Raw genomic sequence first — 11392 nt, forward strand, 5'->3', positions numbered from 1 at the left:
TTACTTTCTATAATTATGACGGCTTTCCCCCAAAAAGAATTTAGGCATGCCGGGCTATATTTCAATTATGTAATAGACCTGGGCATAGGGAACTCCATAGAGGCAAATCTGGCACCAATAGCCAGATTAATTAAGGGGGGGTTTCTAGGGTGGGGTGGGGGGGGGAAGGGGTAAAATTATAAAGTATCCTCACTGTTCAGGCACCGTTTCTAACACACAATTTCCATCAATTATATGTTTATTTATATTTCATTCAATTCTCAATGAGAGATGCAACTCTTCATTGAGCTGGAGTAGGGGTTCGGACATTAGCTGATGGGAATAAAATTCTTGTCCTGGAATGTCAATGGCCTGCGTGTTAAGAGTAGGAGATATAGAATATTGCAATATCTGAGGGACTCTCCGGTGCAGGTCATAGTCATCCAGGAAACACATCTTCTCCAACACGAAGTGAAGGAAATGTTGAATAAAATCAGATGGGTAGATTGTTTTATTTGCACTGACCACAATGCGAATATTCGAGGTATATTAATCATCTTCAAAAAGCAAATAAAAGCTCAGATTCTTGCATATGAGGAGGACTTAAGTGGGAGATGGTTATACGCTAGAGTCAGTCTAGATAATAGTATATATAATTTGGTTGGTTACTACGGTCCCAATCAGGATGACCCCTCTTATTTGAATACAATTCAGAGTCAGTTATTATCAACACAAGGTCCGATAATTTGGATGGGAGATTTTAACTTGGTACTTAACCCAAAACTGGATAAATCCCCCAATTCAAGGGCATTAACCTTTAAAAAATCCAGGCAGGTATTGGGGGATGTTATGTCGACACTCGGATTGGCGGATCCATGGAGGGAGAGAGCTGGTGAGGTACTTGGCGTATCATATCACAATTATAAATATAAATCAAGAATCGACTACGCCCTTTTTAGTTATTTATTAAGAGACCACCTAAAGGACTTAACGTATTTGCCCTTACACTTATCGGATCATTCCGCTATATTTTTCTCTTGCAATCGGTTCAGCAATCCTCTCAGGCTTTATGGTCATTTGACCACACTATTCTTTTAGAGGAAGAAGAAACAGACCTCCTCATCCATGAAACAAAACTTTCCATGGACACAAATATTAATTCCACCCAGCTAAATACAGTATGGGAGGCCTATAAAGCTTATTTGAGAGGCTATATAACTAACAGGGCATCTTATCGAGGGAAAATCTATAGAGCTAAGATCAACATCATCAAAAGGGACATTGCATTATTGGATCAACGTATTGGCTCCGGAATTGGGACTAATATGGAACAAGAACAGCGTAAGGAATTAAAAGAGAAACTAGAAAATATTCTTCAGGAAAGGGTCGCCCTGAAATGGGAAGTAAGTAAACTCTCCAACTTTGAATATGGTGAGTCCGCAGGTAAGGTCCTCGCCTGGAAAATTAAATCGGATCAGGCAAAAAAACATATAAAACATATTATGGTAGAGGGCGAGGCAAGTGAAAGATCATCTGTTAAAGATATTGGGGAAGCATTTTTGGAGTTTTTCCTGAAAATATATAAGGAAGAAATCTTGGAGGACCCCACCTCAAACTTTAGATGGTTGGAGAAGATTACTCTTCCCACTCTTAGCTCTGAACAAAGAGATCGTCTTGATAGGCCTATTTCAGACGAAGAAGTGAGGGAAAGTATCAAAAAGGTGAAGAGGGGTAAGGCAACTGGCTCGGATGGCCTTCCTGGCGAACTATTACAGGTCGTAGCTCCCGAAATAGTTTCGGTGCTGACAAGACTTTTTAATGATATCTTAATAAATGGTGTGGCCCCCCCTAAATCATGGGAAGAGGCGATTATTTTCTTGATTCCGAAACCCGGGAAAGACCCGGCTAAATGTGGCTCATATAGGCCAATTTCACTTCTAAACAGTGACTATAAGATCTTTGCAGCCGTGTTGGCAAACAGGCTTGGACGTGAGGTTGGCTCAATAATCCATACTGACCAAAAGGGTTTTATAAAGGGTAGACAACTCTCGGACCTTACATACAAATAATTCGGGGCAGTGGATATTGCCTCTACGTTCTCTCTTCCTTTGGCCATTATGACCCTTGACGCTACCAAAGCGTTCGACCGAGTAAATTGGGCGTACTTAGCCAAAACCATGAAGAAATTCGCATTTGGTCCAAATTTTCGAAGATCAATTGGACTCCTATATCAAAACCCCAGTGCAAGTATCATGGTGAATGGTGTGTGTACTCAGCCCTTTATGATCACTAGGGGGACAAGACAGGGGTGTCCCCTGTCCCCTTTACTTTTTAACATATACATTGAGCCACTTGCACAATCTTTTAGGGACGACTCAAGAATTTCTTCATTTAAATTCGGTGGTTGGGAAAGGAAAGTAGGGCTATACGCCGACGATATTGTAATATATACCAGTGATCCAGCAAATGCTTTCCCCATAGTGGTCGAAAAAGCCAAAGAATTTGGAGGTATTTCTGGCTATGACATTAACGCCGTTAAGACCGAGTTGATGACATGGAATATTGCCAATCCGGGTGTAGGGGTGACGCCCTCAACTCGCTCAATACGTCATCTTGGAGTCAAAATAACACAAGATATTGATGCCTTAGCAAAAACAAACCTAGACCTGGTCGCCAAAGAGTGTAGGGCCCTTTTAAGATCCTGGGTAGGTCTTAGATTATCAATTTATGGGAGGGTTAACATTGTAAAGATGTCTATCCTTCCGAAACTGACCTTTATCTTTAACACAATTCCCATTGCATTTGACTCTAAGCAACTTCTTAAGTGCCAACAAGAAATAAACTCTTTCATCTGGGGTTACAAAGCCACGAGGTTGGCTTGGAAAAAATTGAGGAGGAGGAGGGAAAAAGGTGGATTGGCCCTCCCAGATCTACAGTACTATTCCTGGGCGTTTCAGCTTTCCCATTCAAGAATGCTTTTGAAGTCACCAGACCTTACCTCAAATGGGAAGCTATTTAAAGCTATGTTGGTAGGGGCAAACCTCCCATTGGATGGGTTTCTTTTCAAGTTTGGAGAACGAAAGTTTTTCAAGAAGGTGAGGCTGAAGACTCTACTAACACAACTAAAGTCATGGGTACAAATTAAGCGTAGAGTGGGGTTGGCGTATTATTCTAATCATGCACCAATTTGGGACTCTCCCGGGCATCCACCATGCCTGCAGGATTCTCTGGCAACCCCCCTAATAACAGCTGGGCTTTCTAGATGGGGTGACTTGCTTTGTGGAGGCATCTTGACACCGTGGGAAGTTCTTAGGGAGAAAGTAGGGCCGACACTGTCAAGATTTAAATACACACAAATTAGTAGCTGGGCCAGGGAATTAATCAGGAATGTCCCTAATATCGGGAGAATTAGTCCTCTAGAACAACAGCTAGTCGAAAAACAGATAGGAGGTAAAGAGGTGGCTGTTGGTATTGGTCTATACATGAGGAGATAGATGGGGATTTTCACCTCCCAAAAGAGCTATGGGGTAGAGAAATTGCGGCAATGGATGAGGACAGTTGGACAGAATCTTTCACCCTTTTGTATAAATTGGTAAAACCCGCTTGGTTTAGACGAAACCATCTGTTTACTTTACATCGGGTATATCTCACCCCCTTACGTCTATCCAAATTTCAAGAGGGGAAAAGCTGTAACAAATGCCAACTGCCCTCAGCATCTGACATTCATATGTTCTGGGATTGCCCCCATATAGCTACTTACTGGACGGAGATCAAAGTAACTTTGGACTCAATTATTAAAACCAACATTTCCTTATCCTTACCATTTGTCATTCTTGGTTTAGACCAGAACATAACTGGGCCAGCACGATCCTTTCTGTTTTATGCCATTTTGCTGGCAAGACGGCAGATATGCATGCACTGGGTGGACACCACCCCTCCCACCTACTCAGCATGGCTAACCTCATTATATGAAACCTCAAAGGTAGACTTGAGAAGATCATGTAGAGTCCAGAATCTCACATTTTGGAAACTTTTGACAGAGTGGAAGTGAGGTCCTTTTGGGTTTTTTTTTTGTTTTTTTCCCCCAATATCCGATGATTAAGCCCACCCACTCAATAGTTCAGTATTGTGGTCTGCCCAGATTTCGACATTTATATACTGAATTTTCTGGCACGAAGTTGCTTTGAGACATCGTCACAAGATGTACGGTTGTTCCTACCAACTCATAAAATTCTCTGCCGAGTTGTGAAGCGGCTCAATCCTCAGGGCATTGCTCCCAAAGGCAGTGACATGGTTGAATGGTTCTCTCTGCATCTAAGGGACGTGTGTCAGGCAGATGAGGATAAAATAATTTTTTTTTTTTTTTAATTTAAAAAAAAAAAAGAAAAAAAAAAGCATACCTTAACATCGGGATGAAAATACAATTCAAGGAAAAGTTTTTAAAACTGTGCCTTGGTGTAATCCCGATATTGCCACACTTACCCCCCTGGGTGAGACCACCCGTTTTGCAACAGTGTCGCCTGTGCAAGTCTGGCATGGAGGATATTGCCCACGTGATATGTATATGCCCCAGACTGAGGGACCTGAGGCGCAATCTCCTGCTCCCATCTTTTAAGTCACACGCTGTACGGACCTGCAGGCAGGCAGTTATTCTATGTTTTACCTCCAGCAACACAAAATTTAACTGCCAGGTTGTGACTCATTAAAAAAAAAGACTTGACACTGTTTGAAGTTCTTCACTAGCACCTGAGGACATTATTGATATGTTTACAGCAATGCAGTATTCTTTTTAAATTCCAATTACAGTTCAGTTTTTTAATGTTGTTACTGGTATGTTATAGTTTTGTAAAGATTTTAATTAATCATGTACAAATAAAAAATTAAATAAAAATAAATAAAATATTTTGTCATAGTATTATTTATTCTTTTATTATGCTTACATTTTTTGTCAAAACAGTTTTTAGTGGATTTTTCTTGTAGCAGGTGTAAACAATACAAACAGTAGGAGTGCAGACCATATACTGACAAGAAGCTATTACATAATACAGTGTGATTCTAAAAGGGTGGAACTCCACTATCATGTCCTTGTCCATTAATATTGCTATTGCAGATAAACAAATCTAACAATGCAGTTTTCCCAGAATCGACTCCTCCCTTACCAACACCCTCCCCATATTGGGAGAATCGAGTAACCCCCCTAAAATCCCTTAGAAAAAAATAATTATATGTACTTCTAAGGGTACATGGATGGAGCTTTACGTTAACTCAAACGGAAGAGCAGCCTGTCAGATGCTTCTAATGGATGGAAGCCAAGATTTATAACTGGAAGAAATGCAACACCCATACCCACATGAGGCAGGCCACCAGTGGGAGACCTCTATATTGATAGGGCACTAAAGGTCCCCATGAGAATTTGAAATCATCCCTATATATGTCTACCAGTCTTTCCATGGTGAGAGCCTATCAGGACTATCTATCCATGGTGAGAGCCTATCGTAACTATGTATGCCACTGTGTCATAGTTGGGGCATCTTTCTTCTTCCAGGCCTGTTTGTCTGACTCTCGTAATGACCATTCTGAGAGAATTTGTAGCTGAGCTGCTCTATAATTAAGGTGAAAATCTGGGATAACCAATTCTTCTCCCTCCTTGGTCATCCTGAGCAATTAAAAGGGTAATTGTGCTTTCTGGTTTTGCCAGATGAAAAGTGTAATCAAGGTGTGAAAAGTGGACAGAAACCCACTGTATAATTCAATAGTGAGGCTCAGGAAAAGATTAAGTATCGTCAGTAGGATTGTTATCTTAAATGCACGAATACGAACGAAAAATGTGACATACATGGGAGCCCAGCGTTTGAGATCACTGTGGCCCCTTGATATACCTCTGTAAAAATGATATTTTAATTTTTGATTTCTATTTTTGTATCATTAGATAAGTTATTTAGCATGGGTAGACATTGCTAATCCGGTCCTTATTTTTTTCAAAAGGGCAGATATGCAGTGATGTATTATTTTAGGAGCCATGGGACCTATATACTTCATGTTGGTGTTAAAACATAAGTTTTGGAGGTCAGGTAGTCTTATAGAGACATAAAATAACTCCTCAAAACAACCCTTCTGCCATTTTCCAAAATGGCGCCTCTATAATGATGTGTTTTAGCCATCATATTGGTAATTTATTTTAATATTGTTTTTGTTTAAGGATTTCTGTTGATTTAAATTCATAAACATGAGCAAGTTAGGTGGTAGCAGAAGCTCTCCTATCGCCTGACAGTGTTGCCCACTACAGGATCAGAGAAAAAGGTATCATATGGCAAACCAATACGAAAGTAAAGCTCATTAACTGAAGCCGGACAAAAGAGAATTTGAGGTGCTGCAGAAATGTTGCAAAATGTAGTTCATGATAGATTAAAACTGATGGGTGAAAACGATAAAAGTTTTATCATCGTAACAACAAGTGCTACAAGTCATATACAATAGAAAAAAGGCTGTAAAAAATGTGTCAATAAATAGGGGAAACCAGTAAATCACAAAAAGCATTTGAGTCTTCTGAGAAGTGAAGACAAACAAACCCAATCCATTTAGAAGGTCGATGGCTACCCCTTGTCCACCCCAAAACAAATGACCAGAAAGCAGAGGATCGTCAATGTATTATCTCTGCTTTAGTCAGAACAAGGTCCAAAGGGATTGATGAAAGAACAAGTAACAAAGTATGTGAGTCTCAAAGGGCAGTTAGTTTCTTTCACAATGAGGTTTTCAGACAAGTAGCTGATCTAAACAGCTAGGTAAATGTATTTGCACCAGATGTGTATGCCCACCCAAACTGCATGTGTGCATTCATTTGAAAATATGAATGCAAAAAGAGCTCCTAGAAGCAACTTAACCACCAGCCTTCAGTTAACTTTGCACTTTTTAGAGAAAAAAAATAAAGTTTTAAAGCCACTCTTAAGTGCTGGCTACGGGTTCACAGGTAGGGGCCTATTACACTGGCGGGTAGACACAGTAACTGTAAACAGGACCGACTGCCATTGGTGCGGTGGTCTTCTCATGACAATTAGGATGCACCCGCCACCCTAGCGGTCGCATCCAGCACATTTTACATTGCAGCAGCACCCGCATCAATGCAAAATATGCATGTTGTGCATTGGCATGCGCAACTTGAAAGGCACCGTGCTGTGACTGCCACCTTGTGCATGCCAATGAAGGGTGCACTTATGGTGTTCTCAGCTGATTTGACTCCAGAAATTTTTATTGCCAAAATAAGATCACTGGATGCAGTAAAATCAGCAGGAAGCTGTTAAATAAAGGTACTGAAAGAGTTGGATTTTGGTCTTAATGACACATTTTGTGATGCGCGAGAGCTCTGCAAATCATGGGAGTCAACAAAAATGTGTGATGTTGTCTTAATATTTTTTACATCATTGTTTATTATCAGCAAAGAAAAACTGTTACAGACTAAAGTTTTGAGTTCGGTATAGAAGCTGACAACATTGAGGATGGCTTTGAAGATATAAGCGAAGAAGTGGAAGATAACCATATAAACCGACAGGCATATGCTGCGTAAATGCACTGTATTTTATAATCATGGTTTATGAATTACATTATGGCAAAAAGCAAATCCCACTACACAGAATGTATGCCAATGAATATATGGGAAGTGCAAAAGTAGAGAGCTAATATCCTCCTTGAATGAGACAGGTGTATCAATAAGTAATAATGGCATAGTATGAAGCAGAAATATGTTATCAGCTTATGCTGTAAAATCTTGTAAATTTGATAGCCACTTATCTCCAAGTCAATTTACCTGGAAATGATTTGCAATTGCTGCTCTTGATAATTTTGATTTTGAAGACAGCTCTTCCTTCCAGCACACCTGATACTGCCATGGTGCTTTTTCCAGACTGTACCAATCAAGTAGCTGCTGGTAAACAAGCTGTGTCAGCTGTAGGTATGAACAAACAAAGTTGCAAACTTATATTTCAACTGCCTTGCCAATATGTACAAAATCAATACAAGCCATCAATAAGTCCAAGTGTGCCACAAAGTTTCAAAGTGGCTGATTACATGGATCATCTTCTACCCACAAAGGTGATTTGCCTGAATTTATCATATTGTTTATTTGCTGTGGACTGCAGGATGGAGAAAAGTCAGTTCTTCCATGGACTGGAATTCACACCCTGATCTCCCACTGATGATGGTAAGGTTTTTACCAGTCATACCATCTCCAGTCACAAATTATGCAACAGTATACACAGCTCTAAACTTTTTCTAAAATGTGTGTGCTCAGCTTGAAGACCAGTCTATCCTGTCAATTTTATGCAATGAAGGTGTTTTCCGTATTGTAGCTGACTTTTATATGAGCAAGCCTGTGGAATTTGATGATCTTTATCCAATGATGTATGTTTCCACATGACAAAAGTTGCGTTGGGTGTGCAGGAAGTTATCTCAGTAGATGTGAGATAGACAATGCACTCAGTATTGAGCGGAACTCATTATGTTAATTTGTAAGAAGGTATGCTTATCATATCTGAGGTTATAACAACATTGTATTGGAAAGCTTCCTTGACCAAGAATGACAAATTACGTTTTGCTTACTTTATTTCTGAAGTTAAATGTTAAATGTAAATGTAAATGTATAGGCATTTATATAGCACACTACTTACCCGGAGGGTCCCAAGGTGCTTCGACCGCTGCAAAACCCTTCCTGGCTTCCCTGAGAGATGGTCCCTTAATGGGTATCTCCAGGGTGAGACCAGGCATCCCCGGCGGTCTGGTGGGGCCGTTAGTGAAGATGAGGCAAGCTAATGCCCAGAGTTGCCGAGTGCGATCGCTGATCAGAGTGGGCACCGAGGCGAGAGAATTATCGAGTCCGCTGACCCTGGTCCAGAAACCTGCCGCGCCGGGAATCGAACCCTGGTCCCGGGCCGTCCTCTGCTATCGGGTCTGCCGCCTCTAACCAGTGAGCCACACTACTTCACAAAGCAAAGGAATGGGTGCATTTCATTAATAAAACTGAATGCAAAGACAGGCATTGTTCAATACCCTCCATTCAAAATCAGAAAAACTGAAAAATATGTTCAAAAGCATGTAAAAGAAAAATGCGACATGATAGCTCTGGTGAAAAATGTACATGCTGATTCGAAAGGTGATGCGGAGCTGCACATGAAGACTATTGAGTCCCTAATTGATGTGTCTTGTGAATTCAGTTGCATAAACTACCTGAGATATGGGTCCTGGTATTTGGAAAGAGTGAAGAAGCTAGAGGTGGCAAAACCATACCTCTACAGGAAATTCATCAAAGGCATTTTGGGCCTCATTACAATGTTGGTCAGAGTTGCCGCCGAATGATACCATTGCAAATTGAGAACCGACCGACCTCAGGTTGGCGGTTACAACTGCTTTATTTTGGATGAAATCACACATGGTGTGGTCGAAACCCCCCATTTCTCAATTGAAACCAGTACGGCAGGCGGAAACCACCCACAGCACAAGCTCACATTGAGAAACATTGCTGCACTGTGTGGCAGGCACCTCCTCATGCCTGCCATATATGTACAGGGATGTACAGTGGGGAACCATAGGTGCCCTTTAAGAACAGTTGCGAAGGGCCAGGAGGAAGAGGACCCTGCCAGGGGCCCGCATTGCTGCTTTCGGATAGACTTTGCATGTCAGAAAGCCCGACATATAAAGGCTGTGGGAAGCCAACCTCATAATCCTGATGGCAGAAATGCAGTCCTTAAGCGATTATGGTGGGTTCCCGAAAGCCCGTCAGAAAGCGTTGGTGTGTCCCTCCAACTACTGACTCCCGCTGCCCGTGTCGAAATGTATCGGTCGGACTGCAGCAGTAAATAAGGTTCGGACCGCGACAAACAAGCTGCTGGTTGCGGTCTGAACCGCATTGTAATGAGGTCACATGTGGTAAATGACAGAGAGGGAAAGTTCAGCGCTGTGGCTCCAAATATAAAACTGGAACAGACGATCCAGAGTTCACAGAAATGGTCCAAGGGAATTGTAGGTCAGACACATGAAAGTGAATATGCTGCTCTATATCAACTAATTTACATTGAAGTCCTTTCTATTTGCAATGTTTTCACAGAGATGACAAATCCAAATTGAATGGACCATTGTGAAACCTTTCCTCACCAAAAACGTGTGGGAAAGAGAGGGGGATGTTCTCATCACCTTGTTGAAAGCCTTCTTCATTTCATGCAGAAGCAAGGAAACCCCTTTGAAATGACTGTGCCTGTGCAACTATACAACCTTGTGACCAAATAATATGTAGATACCAAAATAAAGACATTTCTACTAGATGTCCTTGAACATGGAGCAAAACTATACATAGAACTGAAGCAGGAGAGATTTGTATTGCAAGAGAGATAGCTGTTTGAAATCATCACTAAATCATGCAATGACCCAGTCACTAACGCACTGCTGCAATCCCTTGAGGACTACCTATGCAGTCCAGTAATCTCCCTGGTACTACCTATGCAGTCCTCCATTCACCCAGCTAGTCATATGTCCTTATCCAATCACTCTGCCAATAACCAAGCCCTTATAAATTCATGCAGGCACTCTCCTTGCAGTATTCAAAGTATTCAAATGTTTCAGCCAGTAGCTATGTACTCATGCAATCAATAATCCAGACACTAACTGATCACTGCTACCACTTTTGCACTTCGTATTTGCTCCTTCAATATCCCAGGTAGTACCCATGCAGTCCCGCAATCACACTGTCACTCCCTGTGCACTCCTCCCGTCACCCAGCCACTACCATGTACACATCCAAAAAACTATAACACCTAGAGTGGTCAAAAACTGACAGGGAGATTGCTGGAGTCCTCAGGGGATTGTAGAACTAACTAATTTATTTATAATGAATTGCTAATTATGTGTTACATAAAGCTAAATAATTATTAAAATGTAAATATGGCAATTGTGTAATTAATTTTGGATGTGAGTTGTGGAGTTTATAGTGGTCAAGGGTGGGCAGTAATATATTTTTACTGAATTAATAAGTTGTTATTTGATATTAATTTAGTAATGTTGAATTAGTTATGGAAATTGTGTAATGATGTTTAGCTGTGCGCTGTGGAGTTTATTAGGGTGGGAATTTATTTATGTTTCATTAATTAATAATTATTTGATAATTAATATTAATTATTCAATTTATCAATATTTATTGTAATTGTTTATTTTGTTGTTGTGTGGGTGTCGTTTTAATGGGGTAATGTTTGGGCCACACATTATTTTGTATCCATTTTAATTTGTTTTTTAATTAATTATGTTCAACTGATAAATAATTATGCTAATTATGGAGGAACATTTTTTCAAAAATTTAGAATTATGTGGTGTTATAGGGTAGGACATTAATTTCTATTAAAATAGTTATTTGTTTGTAGATTATCTGTACTTTTTT

Source organism: Lissotriton vulgaris, chromosome 4_1, assembly GCF_964263255.1.
Source record: "Lissotriton vulgaris chromosome 4_1, aLisVul1.2, whole genome shotgun sequence".
NCBI classification, from domain to species: Eukaryota; Metazoa; Chordata; class Amphibia; order Caudata; family Salamandridae; genus Lissotriton; species Lissotriton vulgaris.